Source organism: Argiope bruennichi, chromosome 3 (assembly GCF_947563725.1).
Source record: "Argiope bruennichi chromosome 3, qqArgBrue1.1, whole genome shotgun sequence".
In the NCBI taxonomy this organism is placed as follows: Eukaryota; Metazoa; Arthropoda; class Arachnida; order Araneae; family Araneidae; genus Argiope; species Argiope bruennichi.
Genome location: NC_079153.1, coordinates 115,254,564 through 115,264,054, shown reverse-complemented (window position 1 = coordinate 115,264,054; position 9,491 = coordinate 115,254,564). Strand labels below are relative to the sequence as shown.

The following is a 9,491-nucleotide window of genomic DNA, read 5'->3' as shown; positions in this document are numbered from 1 at the left end:
TTTTAAACATGAAGAATTGCTTTCTTTTATCAGACACGAAAATATGTCAACAACTGAGTTAGGATAGATATAATGAACCCTTCTTCGAAGGGGGCGTAGCTCAGATGGTAGAGCGCTCGCTTAGCATGCGAGAGGTACCGGGATCGATACCCGGCGCCTCCAGTTTTAAATATGAAGAATTGCTTTCTTTTTTAAGACACGAAAATATGTCAACAACTGAGATTGAATAGATATAATGAACCCTTCTTCGAAAGGGGCGTAGCTCAGATGGTAGAGCGCTCGCTTAGCATGCGAGAGGTACCGGGATCGATATCCGGCGCCTCCAGGTTTAAATATGAAGAATTCCTTTCTTTTTTCAGACACGAAAATATGTCAACAACTGAGTTTGAATAGATATAATGAACCCTTCTTCGAATGAGGCGTAGCTCAGATGGTAGAGCGCTCGCTTAGCATGCGAGAGGTACCGGGATCGATACCCGGCGCCTCCAGTTTTAAAAATGAAGAATTGCTTTATTTTTCAGACACGAAAATATGTCAACAACTGAGTTTGAATAGATATAATGAACCCTTCTTCGAAGGGGGCGTAGCTCAGATGGTAGAGCGCTCGCTTAGCATGCGAGAGGTACCGGGATCGATACCCGGCGCCTCGAGTTTTAAATATGAAGAATTGCTTTCTTTTTTAAGACACGAAAATATGTCAACAACTGAGATTGAATAGATATAATGAACCCTTCTTCGAAAGGGGCGTAGCTCAGATGGTAGAGCGCTCTCTTAGCATGCGAGAGGTACCGGGATCGATATCCGGCGCCTCCAGTTTTAAATATGAAGAAATGCTTTCTTTTTTCAGACACGAAAATATGTCAACAACTGAGTTTGAATAGATATAATGAACAATTCTTCGAAGGGAGCGTAGCTCAGATGGTAGAGCGCTCGCTTAGCATGCGAGAGGTACCGGGATCGATACCCGGCGCCTCCAGTTTTAAACCTGAAGAATTGCTTTCTTTTTTCAGACACGAAAATATGTCAACAACTGAGTTTGAATAGATATAATGAACCCTCAATCGAGGGGAGCGTAGCTCAGATGGTAGAGCGCTCGCTTAGCATGCGAGAGGTACCGGGATCGATACCCGGCGCCTCCAGTTTTAAACATGAAGAATTGCTTTCTTTTTTCAGACACGAAAATATGTCAACAACTGAGTTTGAATAGATGTAATGAACCCTTCTTCGAAGGGGGCGTAGCTCAGATGGTAGAGCGCTCGCTTAGCATGCGAGAGGTACCGGGATCGATACCCGGCGCCTCCAGTTTTAAACATGAAGAATTACTTTCTTTTTTCAGACACGAAAATATGTCAACAACTGAGTTAGGATAGATATAATGAACCCTTCTTCGAAGGGGGCGTAGCTCAGATGGTAGAGCGCTCGCTTAGCATGCGAGAGGTACCGGGATCGATACCCGGCGCCTCCAGTTTTAAATATGAAGAATTGCTTTCTTTTTTCAGACACGAAAATATGTCAACAACTGAGTTTGAATAGATATAATGAACCCTTCTTCGAAGGGGGCGTAGCTCAGATGGTAGAGCGCTCGCTTAGCATACGAGAGGTACCGGGGTCGATATCCGGCGTCTCCAGTTTTAAATATGAAGAATTGCTTTCTTTTTTCAGACTCGAAAATATGTCAACAACTGTGTTTGAATAGATAAAATGAACCCTTCTTCGAAGGGGGCGTAGCTCAGATGGTAGAGCGCTCGCTTAGCATGCGAGAGGTACCGTGATCGATACCCGGCGCCTCCAGTTTTAAACATCTAGAATTGCTTTCTTTTTTCAGACACGAAAATATGTGAACAACTGAGTTTGAATAGATATAATGAACCCTTCTTCGAAGGGGGCGTAGCTCAGATGGTAGAGCGCTCGCTTAGCTTGCGAGAGGTACCGGGATCGATACCCGGCGCCTCCAGTTTTAAACATGAAGAATTGCTTTCTTTTTTCAGACACGAAAATATGTCAACAACTGAGTTTGAATATATATAATGAACCCTTCTTCGAAGGGGGCGTAGCTCAGATGGTAGAGCGCTCGCTTAGCATGCGAGAGGTACCGGGATCGATATCCGGCGCCTCCAGTTTTAAACATGAAGAATTGCCTTCTTTTTTCAGACACGAAAATATGTTAACAACTGAGTTAGGATAGATATAATGAACCCTTCTTCGAAGGGGGCGTAGCTCAGATGGAAGAGCGCTCGCTTAGCATGCGAGAGGTACCGGGATCGATATCCGGCGCCTCCAGTTTTAAATATGAAGAATTGCTTTCTTTTTTCAGACACGAAAATATGTCAACAACTGAGTTTGAATAGATATAATGAATCCTTCTTCGAAGGGAGCGTAGCTCAGATGGTAGAGCGCTCGCTTAGCATGCGAGAGGTACCGGGATCGATACCCGGCGCCTCCAGTTTTAAATATGAAGAATTGCTTTCTTTTTTCAGACACGAAAATATGTCAACAACTGAGTTTGAATAGATATAATGAACCCTTCTTCGAAGGGGGCGTAGCTCAGATGGTAGAGCGCTCGGTTAGCATGCGAGAGGTCCCGGGATCGATACCCGACGCCTCCAGTTTTAAACATGAAGAATTGCTTTCTTTTTTCAGACACGAAAATATGTGAACAACTGAGTTTGAATAGATATAATGAACCCTTCTTCGAAGGGGGCGTAGCTCAGATGGTAGAGCGCTCGCTTAGCATTCGAGAGGTACCGGGATCGATACCCGGCGCCTCCCGTTTTAAACATAAAGAATTGCTTTCTTTTTTCAGACACGAAAATATGTCAAAAACTGAGTTTGAATAGATAGAATGTACCCTTCTTCGAAGGGGGCGTAGCTCGGATGGTAGAGCGCTCGCTTAGCATGCGAGAGGTACCGGGATCGATGCCCGGCGCCTCCAGTTTCAAACATGAAGAATTGCTTTCTTTTTTCAGACACGAAAATATGTCAACAACTGAGTTAGGATAGATATAATGAACCCTTCTTCGAAGGGGGCGTAGCTCAGATGGTAGAGCGCTCGCTTAGCATGCGAGAGGTACCGGGATCGTTACCCGGCGCCTCCAGTTTTAAACATGAAGAATTGCTTTCTTTTTTCAGACACGAAAATATGTCAACAACTGAGTTTGAATAGATATAATGAACCCTTCTTCGAAGGGGGCGTAGCTCAGATGGTAGAGCGCTCGGTTAGCATGCGAGAGGTGCCGGGATCGATACCCGGCGCCTCCAGTTTTAAACATGAAGAATTGCTTTCTTTTTTCAGACACGAAAATATGTGAACAACTGAGTTTGAATAGATATAATGAACCTTTCTTCAAAGGGAGCGTAGCTCAGATGGTAGAGCGCTCGCTTAGCATGCGAGAGGTACCGGGATCGATATCCGGCGCCTCCAGTTTTAAATATGAAGAATTGCTTTCTTTTTTCAGACACGAAAATATGTCAACAACTGAGTTTGAATAGATAGAATGTACCCTTCATCGAGGGGGATATAGCTCAGATGGTAGAGCGCTCGCTTAGCATGCGAGAGGTACCGAGATCGATGCCCGAAGCCTCCAGTTTCAAACATGAAGAATTGCTTTCTTTTTTCAGACACGAAAATATGTCAACAACTGAGTTTGAATAGATATAATGAACCCTTCTTCAAAGGGGGCGTAGCTCAGATGGTAGAGCGCTCGCTTAGCATGCGAGAGGTACCGGGATCGATACCCGGCGCCTCCCGTTTTAAACATAAAGAATTGCTTTCTTTTTTCAGACACGAAAATATGTCAACAACTGAGTTTGAATAGATATAATGTACCCTTCTTCGAAGGGGGCGTAGCTCAGATGGTAGAGCGCTCGCTTAGCATGCGAGAGGTACCGGGATCGATACCCGGCGCCTCAATTTTTAAACATGAAGAATTGCTTTCTTTTTTCAGACACGAAAATATGTCAACAACTGAGTTAGGATAGATATAATGAACCCTTCTTCGAAGGGGGCGTAGCTCAGATGGTAGAGCGCTCGCTTAGCATGCGAGAGGGACCGGGATCGATACCCGGCGCCTCCAGTTTTAAACATGAAGAATTGCTTTCTTTTTTCAGACACGAAAATATGTCAACAACTGAGTTAGGATAGATATAATGAACCCTTCTTCGAAGGGGGCGTAGCTCAGATGGTAGAGCGCTCGGTTAGCATGCGAGAGGTGCCGGGATCGATACCCGGCGCCTCCAGTTTTAAACATGAAGAATTGCTTTCTTTTTTCAGACACGAAAATATGTCAACAACTGAGTTAGGATAGATATAATGAACCCTTCTTCGAAGGGGGCGTAGCTCAGATGGTAGAGCGCTCGCTTAGCATGCGAGAGGGACCGGGATCGATACCCGGCGCCTCCAGTTTTAAACATGAAGAATTGCTTTCATTCTTCAGACACGAAAATATGCCAACAACTGAGTTTGAACATATATAATGAACCCTTCATCGTGGGGGATATAGCTCAGATGGTAGAGCGCTCGCTTAGCATGCGAGAGGTACCGAGATCGATGCCCGGCGCCTCCAGTTTCAAACATGAAGAATTGCTTTCTTTTTTCAGACACGAAAATATGTCAACAACTGAGTTTGAATAGATGTAATGAACCCTTCTTCGAAGGGGGCGTAGCTCAGATGGTAGAGCGCTCGCTTAGCATGCGAGAGGTACCGGGATCGATACCCGGCGCCTCCATTTTTAAACATGAAGAATTGCTTTCTTTTTTCAGACACGAAAATATGTCAACAACTGAGTTAGGATAGATATAATGAACCCTTCTTCGAAGGGGGCGTAGCTCAGATGGTAGAGCACTCGCTTAGCATGCGAGAGGGACCGGGATCGATACCCGGCGCCTCAATTTTTAAACATGAAGAATTGCTTTCTTTTTTCAGACACGAAAATATGTCAACAACTGAGTTAGGATAGATATAATGAACCCTTCTTCGAAGGGGGCGTAGCTCAGATGGTAGAGCGCTCGCTTAGCATGCGAGAGGGACCGGGATCGATACCCGGCGCTTCCAGTTTTAAACATGAAGAATTGCTTTCTTTTTTCAGACACGAAAATATGCCAACAACTGAGTTTGAATAGATAGAATGAACCCTTCATCGAGGGGGATATAGCTCAGATGGTAGAGCGCTCGCTTAGCATGCGAGAGGTACCGAGATCGATGCCCGGCGCCTCCAGTTTCAAACATGAAGAATTGCTTTCTTTTTTCAGACACGAAAATATGTCAACAACTGAGTTTGAATAAATATAATGAACCCTTCTTCGAAGGGGGCGTAGCTCAGATGGTAGAGAGCTCGCTTAGCATGCGAGAGGTACCGGGATCGATACCCGGCGCCTCCAGTTTTAAACATGAAGAATTGCCTTCTTTTTTCAGACACGAAAATATGTCAACAACTGAGTTAGGATAGATATAATGAACCCTTCTTCGAAGGGGGCGTAGCTCAGATGGTAGAGCGCTCGCTTAGCATGCGAGAGGTACCGGGATCGTTACCCGGCGCCTTCAGTTTTAAACATGAAGAATTGCTTTCTTTTTTCAGACACGAAAATATGTCAACAACTGAGTTTGAATAGATATAATGAACCCTTCTTCGAAGGGGGCGTAGCTCAGATGGTAGAGCGCTCGCTTAGCATGCGAGAGGTACCGGGATCGATACCCGGCGCCTCCAGTTTTAAACAGGAAGAATTGCTTTCTTTTTTCAGACACGAAAATATGTCAACAACTGAGTTAGGATAGATATAATGAACCCTTCTTCGAAGGGGGCGTAGCTCAGATGGTAGAGCGCTCGGTTAGCATGCGAGAGGTGCCGGGATCGATACCCGGCGCCTCCAGTTTTAAACATGAAGAATTGCTTTCTTTTTTCAGACACGAAAATATGTCAACAACTGAGTTAGGATAGATATAATGAACCCTTCTTCGAAGGGGGCGTAGCTCAGATGGTAGAGCGCTCGCTTAGCATGCGAGAGGGACCGGGATCGATACCCGGCGCCTCCAGTTTTAAACATGAAGAATTGCTTTCTTTTTTCAGACACGAAAATATGTCAACAACTGAGTTAGGATAGATATAATGAACCCTTCTTCGAAGGGGGCGTAGCTCAGATGGTAGAGCGCTCGGTTAGCATGCGAGAGGTGCCGGGATCGATACCCGGCGCCTCCAGTTTTAAACATGAAGAATTGCTTTCTTTTTTCAGACACGAAAATATGTCAACAACTGAGTTAGGATAGATATAATGAACCCTTCTTCGAAGGGGGCGTAGCTCAGATGGTAGAGCGCTCGCTTAGCATGCGAGAGGGACCGGGATCGATACCCGGCGCCTCCAGTTTTAAATATGAAGAATTGCTTTCATTCTTCAGACACGAAAATATGCCAACAACTGAGTTTGAACATATATAATGAACCCTTCATCGTGGGGGATATAGCTCAGATGGTAGAGCGCTCGCTTAGCATGCGAGAGGTACCGAGATCGATGCCCGGCGCCTCCAGTTTCAAACATGAAGAATTGCTTTCTTTTTTCAGACACGAAAATATGTCAACAACTGAGTTTGAATAGATATAATGAACCCTTCTTCGAAGGGGGCGTAGCTCAGATGGTAGAGCGCTCGCTTAGCATGCGAGAGGTACCGGGATCGATACCCGGCGCCTCCATTTTTAAACATGAAGAATTGCTTTCTTTTTTCAGACACGAAAATATGTCAACAACTGAGTTAGGATAGATATAATGAACCCTTCTTCGAAGGGGGCGTAGCTCAGATGGTAGAGCACTCGCTTAGCATGCGAGAGGGACCGGGATCGATACCCGGCGCCTCAATTTTTAAACATGAAGAATTGCTTTCTTTTTTCAGACACGAAAATATGTCAACAACTGAGTTAGGATAGATATAATGAACCCTTCTTCGAAGGGGGCGTAGCTCAGATGGTAGAGCGCTCGCTTAGCATGCGAGAGGGACCGGGATCGATACCCGGCGCTTCCAGTTTTAAACATGAAGAATTGCTTTCTTTTTTCAGACACGAAAATATGCCAACAACTGAGTTTGAATATATATAATGAACCCTTCATCGAGGGGGATATAGCTCAGATGGTAGAGCGCTCGCTTAGCATGCGAGAGGTACCGAGATCGATGCCCGGCGCCTCCAGTTTCAAACATGAAGAATTGCTTTCTTTTTTCAGACACGAAAATATGTCAACAACTGAGTTTGAATAAATATAATGAACCCTTCTTCGAAGGGGGCGTAGCTCAGATGGTAGAGCGCTCGCTTAGCATGCGAGAGGTACCGGGATCGTTACCCGGCGCCTTCAGTTTTAAACATGAAGAATTGCTTTCTTTTTTCAGACACGAAAATATGTCAACAACTGAGTTTGAATAGATATAATGAACCCTTCTTCGAAGGGGGCGTAGCTCAGATGGTAGAGCGCTCGCTTAGCATGCGAGAGGTACCGGGATCGATACCCGGCGCCTCCAGTTTTAAACATGAAGAATTGCTTTCTTTTTTCAGACACGAAAATATGTCAACAACTGAGTTAGGATAGATATAATGAACCCTTCTTCGAAGGGGGCGTAGCTCAGATGGTAGAGCGCTCGGTTAGCATGCGAGAGGTGCCGGGATCGATACCCGGCGCCTCCAGTTTTAAACATGAAGAATTGCTTTCTTTTTTCAGACACGAAAATATGTGAACAACTGAGTTTGAATAGATATAATGAACCCTTCTTCAAAGGGGGAGTAGCTGAGATGGTAGAGCGCTCGCTTAGCATGCGAGAGGTACCGGGATCGATGCCCGGCGCCTCCAGTTTTAAACATAAAGAATTGCTTTCTTTTTTCAGACACGAAAATATGTCAACAACTGAGTTTGAATAGATAGAATGAACGCTTCTTCGAAGGGGGCGTAACTCAGATGGTAGAGCGCTCGCTTAGCATGCGAGAGGTACCGGGATCGATACCCGGCGCCTAAAGTTTTAAACATAAATAATTGCTTTCTTTTTTCAGACACGAAAATATGTCAACAACTGAGTTTGAATAGATATAATGAACCCTTCTTCGAAGGGGGCGTAGCTCAGATGGTAGAGCGCTCGCTTAGCGTGCGAGAGGTACCGGGATCGATACCCGGCGCCTCCCGTTTTAAACATAAAGAATTGCTTTCTTTTTTCAGACACGAAAATATGTCAACAACTGAGTTTGAATAGATAGAATGTACCCTTCTTCGAAGGGGGCGTAGCTCAGATGGTAGAGCGCTCGCTTAGCATGCGAGAGGTACCGGGATCGATACCCGACGCCTCCATTTTTAAACATGAAGAATTGCTTTCTTTTTTCAGACACGAAAATATGTCAACAACTGAGTTAGGATAGATATAATGAACCCTTCTTCGAAGGGGGCGTAGCTCAGATGGTAGAGCGCTCGCTTAGCATGCGAGAGGGACCGGGATCGATACCCGGCGCCTCCAGTTTTAAACATGAAGAATTGCTTTCTTTCTTCAGACACGAAAATATGCCAACAACTGAGTTTGAATATATATAATGAACCCTTCATCGTGGGAGATATAGCTCAGATGGTAGAGCGCTCGCTTAGCATGCGAGAGGTACCGAGATCGATGCCCGGCGCCTCCAGTTTCAAACATGAAGAATTGCTTTCTTTTTTCAGACACGAAAATATGTCAACAACTGAGTTAGGATAGATATAATGAACCCTTCTTCGAAGGGGGCGTAGCTCAGATGGTAGAGCGCTCGCTTAGCATGCGAGAGGTACCGGGATCGTTACCCGGCGCCTCCAGTTTTAAACATGAAGAATTGCTTTCTTTTTTCAGACACGAAAATATGTGAACAACTGAGTTTGAATAGATATAATGAACCCTTCTTTAAAGGGGGCGTAGCTCAGATGGTAGAGCGCTCGCTTAGCATGCGAGAGGTACCGGGATCGTTGCCCGGCGCCTCCAGTTTTAAACATAAAGAATTGCTTTCTTTTTTCAGACACGAAAATATGTCAACAACTGAGTTTGAATAGATAGAATGAACGCTTCTTCGAAGGGGGCGTAGCTCAGATGGTAGAGCGCTCGCTTAGCATGCGAGAGGTACCGGGATCGATACACGGCGCCTCCAGTTTTAAACATAAAGAATTGCTTTCTTTTTTTCAGACACGAAAATATGTCAACAACTGAGTTTGAATAGATATAATGAACCCTTCGTCGAAGGGGGCGTAGCTCAGATGGTAGAGCGCTCGCTTAGCATGCGAGAGGTACCGGGATCGATACCCGGCGCCTCCATTTTTAAACATGAAGAATTGCTTTCTTTTTTCAGACACGAAAATATGTCAACAACTGAGTTAGGATAGATATAATGAACCCTTCTTCGAAGGGGGCGTAGCTCAGATGGTAGAGCGCTCGCTTAGCATGCGAGAGGGACCGGGATCGATACCCGGCGCCTCAATTTTTAAACATGAAGAATTGCTTTCTTTTTTCAGACAC

At 45.1% G+C, this 9,491-nt stretch overlaps 47 non-coding genes across 47 annotated transcripts; all 47 read left to right on the top strand.

Moving 5' to 3' along the window:
• Nucleotides 1-89: 89 nt before the first annotated feature.
• Trnaa-agc (transfer RNA alanine (anticodon AGC)) lies at nucleotides 90-162 on the top strand. The gene has a single exon. It is a non-coding gene; the product is annotated as a tRNA-Ala (tRNA).
• Nucleotides 163-415: 253 nt separating this feature from the next.
• On the top strand, nucleotides 416-488 carry Trnaa-agc (transfer RNA alanine (anticodon AGC)). The gene has a single exon. It is a non-coding gene; the product is annotated as a tRNA-Ala (tRNA).
• An 89-nt stretch (nucleotides 489-577) lies between these two features.
• Trnaa-agc (transfer RNA alanine (anticodon AGC)) lies at nucleotides 578-650 on the top strand. The gene has a single exon. It is a non-coding gene; the product is annotated as a tRNA-Ala (tRNA).
• Nucleotides 651-903: 253 nt separating this feature from the next.
• Trnaa-agc (transfer RNA alanine (anticodon AGC)) lies at nucleotides 904-976 on the top strand. The gene has a single exon. It is a non-coding gene; the product is annotated as a tRNA-Ala (tRNA).
• Nucleotides 977-1,066: 90 nt separating this feature from the next.
• On the top strand, nucleotides 1,067-1,139 carry Trnaa-agc (transfer RNA alanine (anticodon AGC)). Its single transcript has one exon. It is a non-coding gene; the product is annotated as a tRNA-Ala (tRNA).
• A 90-nt stretch (nucleotides 1,140-1,229) lies between these two features.
• On the top strand, nucleotides 1,230-1,302 carry Trnaa-agc (transfer RNA alanine (anticodon AGC)). The gene has a single exon. It is a non-coding gene; the product is annotated as a tRNA-Ala (tRNA).
• Nucleotides 1,303-1,392: 90 nt separating this feature from the next.
• Trnaa-agc (transfer RNA alanine (anticodon AGC)) lies at nucleotides 1,393-1,465 on the top strand. Its single transcript has one exon. It is a non-coding gene; the product is annotated as a tRNA-Ala (tRNA).
• Nucleotides 1,466-1,718: 253 nt separating this feature from the next.
• Nucleotides 1,719-1,791, top strand: Trnaa-agc (transfer RNA alanine (anticodon AGC)). The gene has a single exon. It is a non-coding gene; the product is annotated as a tRNA-Ala (tRNA).
• A 90-nt stretch (nucleotides 1,792-1,881) lies between these two features.
• Nucleotides 1,882-1,954, top strand: Trnaa-agc (transfer RNA alanine (anticodon AGC)). The gene has a single exon. It is a non-coding gene; the product is annotated as a tRNA-Ala (tRNA).
• A 90-nt stretch (nucleotides 1,955-2,044) lies between these two features.
• On the top strand, nucleotides 2,045-2,117 carry Trnaa-agc (transfer RNA alanine (anticodon AGC)). The gene has a single exon. It is a non-coding gene; the product is annotated as a tRNA-Ala (tRNA).
• A 90-nt stretch (nucleotides 2,118-2,207) lies between these two features.
• On the top strand, nucleotides 2,208-2,280 carry Trnaa-agc (transfer RNA alanine (anticodon AGC)). The gene has a single exon. It is a non-coding gene; the product is annotated as a tRNA-Ala (tRNA).
• A 90-nt stretch (nucleotides 2,281-2,370) lies between these two features.
• Trnaa-agc (transfer RNA alanine (anticodon AGC)) lies at nucleotides 2,371-2,443 on the top strand. Its single transcript has one exon. It is a non-coding gene; the product is annotated as a tRNA-Ala (tRNA).
• Nucleotides 2,444-2,533: 90 nt separating this feature from the next.
• Trnaa-agc (transfer RNA alanine (anticodon AGC)) lies at nucleotides 2,534-2,606 on the top strand. Its single transcript has one exon. It is a non-coding gene; the product is annotated as a tRNA-Ala (tRNA).
• Nucleotides 2,607-2,696: 90 nt separating this feature from the next.
• Trnaa-agc (transfer RNA alanine (anticodon AGC)) lies at nucleotides 2,697-2,769 on the top strand. Its single transcript has one exon. It is a non-coding gene; the product is annotated as a tRNA-Ala (tRNA).
• A 90-nt stretch (nucleotides 2,770-2,859) lies between these two features.
• On the top strand, nucleotides 2,860-2,932 carry Trnaa-agc (transfer RNA alanine (anticodon AGC)). Its single transcript has one exon. It is a non-coding gene; the product is annotated as a tRNA-Ala (tRNA).
• Nucleotides 2,933-3,022: 90 nt separating this feature from the next.
• On the top strand, nucleotides 3,023-3,095 carry Trnaa-agc (transfer RNA alanine (anticodon AGC)). Its single transcript has one exon. It is a non-coding gene; the product is annotated as a tRNA-Ala (tRNA).
• Nucleotides 3,096-3,185: 90 nt separating this feature from the next.
• Nucleotides 3,186-3,258, top strand: Trnaa-agc (transfer RNA alanine (anticodon AGC)). The gene has a single exon. It is a non-coding gene; the product is annotated as a tRNA-Ala (tRNA).
• Nucleotides 3,259-3,348: 90 nt separating this feature from the next.
• On the top strand, nucleotides 3,349-3,421 carry Trnaa-agc (transfer RNA alanine (anticodon AGC)). Its single transcript has one exon. It is a non-coding gene; the product is annotated as a tRNA-Ala (tRNA).
• Nucleotides 3,422-3,674: 253 nt separating this feature from the next.
• Trnaa-agc (transfer RNA alanine (anticodon AGC)) lies at nucleotides 3,675-3,747 on the top strand. The gene has a single exon. It is a non-coding gene; the product is annotated as a tRNA-Ala (tRNA).
• Nucleotides 3,748-3,837: 90 nt separating this feature from the next.
• On the top strand, nucleotides 3,838-3,910 carry Trnaa-agc (transfer RNA alanine (anticodon AGC)). The gene has a single exon. It is a non-coding gene; the product is annotated as a tRNA-Ala (tRNA).
• A 90-nt stretch (nucleotides 3,911-4,000) lies between these two features.
• Nucleotides 4,001-4,073, top strand: Trnaa-agc (transfer RNA alanine (anticodon AGC)). Its single transcript has one exon. It is a non-coding gene; the product is annotated as a tRNA-Ala (tRNA).
• Nucleotides 4,074-4,163: 90 nt separating this feature from the next.
• On the top strand, nucleotides 4,164-4,236 carry Trnaa-agc (transfer RNA alanine (anticodon AGC)). Its single transcript has one exon. It is a non-coding gene; the product is annotated as a tRNA-Ala (tRNA).
• Nucleotides 4,237-4,326: 90 nt separating this feature from the next.
• Nucleotides 4,327-4,399, top strand: Trnaa-agc (transfer RNA alanine (anticodon AGC)). The gene has a single exon. It is a non-coding gene; the product is annotated as a tRNA-Ala (tRNA).
• A 253-nt stretch (nucleotides 4,400-4,652) lies between these two features.
• Nucleotides 4,653-4,725, top strand: Trnaa-agc (transfer RNA alanine (anticodon AGC)). Its single transcript has one exon. It is a non-coding gene; the product is annotated as a tRNA-Ala (tRNA).
• A 90-nt stretch (nucleotides 4,726-4,815) lies between these two features.
• On the top strand, nucleotides 4,816-4,888 carry Trnaa-agc (transfer RNA alanine (anticodon AGC)). The gene has a single exon. It is a non-coding gene; the product is annotated as a tRNA-Ala (tRNA).
• Nucleotides 4,889-4,978: 90 nt separating this feature from the next.
• On the top strand, nucleotides 4,979-5,051 carry Trnaa-agc (transfer RNA alanine (anticodon AGC)). The gene has a single exon. It is a non-coding gene; the product is annotated as a tRNA-Ala (tRNA).
• Nucleotides 5,052-5,304: 253 nt separating this feature from the next.
• Trnaa-agc (transfer RNA alanine (anticodon AGC)) lies at nucleotides 5,305-5,377 on the top strand. Its single transcript has one exon. It is a non-coding gene; the product is annotated as a tRNA-Ala (tRNA).
• A 90-nt stretch (nucleotides 5,378-5,467) lies between these two features.
• Nucleotides 5,468-5,540, top strand: Trnaa-agc (transfer RNA alanine (anticodon AGC)). The gene has a single exon. It is a non-coding gene; the product is annotated as a tRNA-Ala (tRNA).
• Nucleotides 5,541-5,630: 90 nt separating this feature from the next.
• On the top strand, nucleotides 5,631-5,703 carry Trnaa-agc (transfer RNA alanine (anticodon AGC)). Its single transcript has one exon. It is a non-coding gene; the product is annotated as a tRNA-Ala (tRNA).
• A 90-nt stretch (nucleotides 5,704-5,793) lies between these two features.
• Trnaa-agc (transfer RNA alanine (anticodon AGC)) lies at nucleotides 5,794-5,866 on the top strand. The gene has a single exon. It is a non-coding gene; the product is annotated as a tRNA-Ala (tRNA).
• Nucleotides 5,867-5,956: 90 nt separating this feature from the next.
• Trnaa-agc (transfer RNA alanine (anticodon AGC)) lies at nucleotides 5,957-6,029 on the top strand. Its single transcript has one exon. It is a non-coding gene; the product is annotated as a tRNA-Ala (tRNA).
• Nucleotides 6,030-6,119: 90 nt separating this feature from the next.
• Trnaa-agc (transfer RNA alanine (anticodon AGC)) lies at nucleotides 6,120-6,192 on the top strand. The gene has a single exon. It is a non-coding gene; the product is annotated as a tRNA-Ala (tRNA).
• Nucleotides 6,193-6,282: 90 nt separating this feature from the next.
• Nucleotides 6,283-6,355, top strand: Trnaa-agc (transfer RNA alanine (anticodon AGC)). The gene has a single exon. It is a non-coding gene; the product is annotated as a tRNA-Ala (tRNA).
• Nucleotides 6,356-6,608: 253 nt separating this feature from the next.
• On the top strand, nucleotides 6,609-6,681 carry Trnaa-agc (transfer RNA alanine (anticodon AGC)). The gene has a single exon. It is a non-coding gene; the product is annotated as a tRNA-Ala (tRNA).
• A 90-nt stretch (nucleotides 6,682-6,771) lies between these two features.
• Trnaa-agc (transfer RNA alanine (anticodon AGC)) lies at nucleotides 6,772-6,844 on the top strand. The gene has a single exon. It is a non-coding gene; the product is annotated as a tRNA-Ala (tRNA).
• A 90-nt stretch (nucleotides 6,845-6,934) lies between these two features.
• Nucleotides 6,935-7,007, top strand: Trnaa-agc (transfer RNA alanine (anticodon AGC)). The gene has a single exon. It is a non-coding gene; the product is annotated as a tRNA-Ala (tRNA).
• Nucleotides 7,008-7,260: 253 nt separating this feature from the next.
• Nucleotides 7,261-7,333, top strand: Trnaa-agc (transfer RNA alanine (anticodon AGC)). The gene has a single exon. It is a non-coding gene; the product is annotated as a tRNA-Ala (tRNA).
• A 90-nt stretch (nucleotides 7,334-7,423) lies between these two features.
• Trnaa-agc (transfer RNA alanine (anticodon AGC)) lies at nucleotides 7,424-7,496 on the top strand. Its single transcript has one exon. It is a non-coding gene; the product is annotated as a tRNA-Ala (tRNA).
• Nucleotides 7,497-7,586: 90 nt separating this feature from the next.
• On the top strand, nucleotides 7,587-7,659 carry Trnaa-agc (transfer RNA alanine (anticodon AGC)). The gene has a single exon. It is a non-coding gene; the product is annotated as a tRNA-Ala (tRNA).
• Nucleotides 7,660-8,075: 416 nt separating this feature from the next.
• On the top strand, nucleotides 8,076-8,148 carry Trnaa-agc (transfer RNA alanine (anticodon AGC)). The gene has a single exon. It is a non-coding gene; the product is annotated as a tRNA-Ala (tRNA).
• Nucleotides 8,149-8,238: 90 nt separating this feature from the next.
• Nucleotides 8,239-8,311, top strand: Trnaa-agc (transfer RNA alanine (anticodon AGC)). Its single transcript has one exon. It is a non-coding gene; the product is annotated as a tRNA-Ala (tRNA).
• Nucleotides 8,312-8,401: 90 nt separating this feature from the next.
• On the top strand, nucleotides 8,402-8,474 carry Trnaa-agc (transfer RNA alanine (anticodon AGC)). The gene has a single exon. It is a non-coding gene; the product is annotated as a tRNA-Ala (tRNA).
• A 253-nt stretch (nucleotides 8,475-8,727) lies between these two features.
• On the top strand, nucleotides 8,728-8,800 carry Trnaa-agc (transfer RNA alanine (anticodon AGC)). Its single transcript has one exon. It is a non-coding gene; the product is annotated as a tRNA-Ala (tRNA).
• Nucleotides 8,801-8,890: 90 nt separating this feature from the next.
• On the top strand, nucleotides 8,891-8,963 carry Trnaa-agc (transfer RNA alanine (anticodon AGC)). The gene has a single exon. It is a non-coding gene; the product is annotated as a tRNA-Ala (tRNA).
• A 90-nt stretch (nucleotides 8,964-9,053) lies between these two features.
• Trnaa-agc (transfer RNA alanine (anticodon AGC)) lies at nucleotides 9,054-9,126 on the top strand. Its single transcript has one exon. It is a non-coding gene; the product is annotated as a tRNA-Ala (tRNA).
• Nucleotides 9,127-9,217: 91 nt separating this feature from the next.
• Trnaa-agc (transfer RNA alanine (anticodon AGC)) lies at nucleotides 9,218-9,290 on the top strand. The gene has a single exon. It is a non-coding gene; the product is annotated as a tRNA-Ala (tRNA).
• Nucleotides 9,291-9,380: 90 nt separating this feature from the next.
• Nucleotides 9,381-9,453, top strand: Trnaa-agc (transfer RNA alanine (anticodon AGC)). Its single transcript has one exon. It is a non-coding gene; the product is annotated as a tRNA-Ala (tRNA).
• Nucleotides 9,454-9,491: the final 38 nt, after the last annotated feature.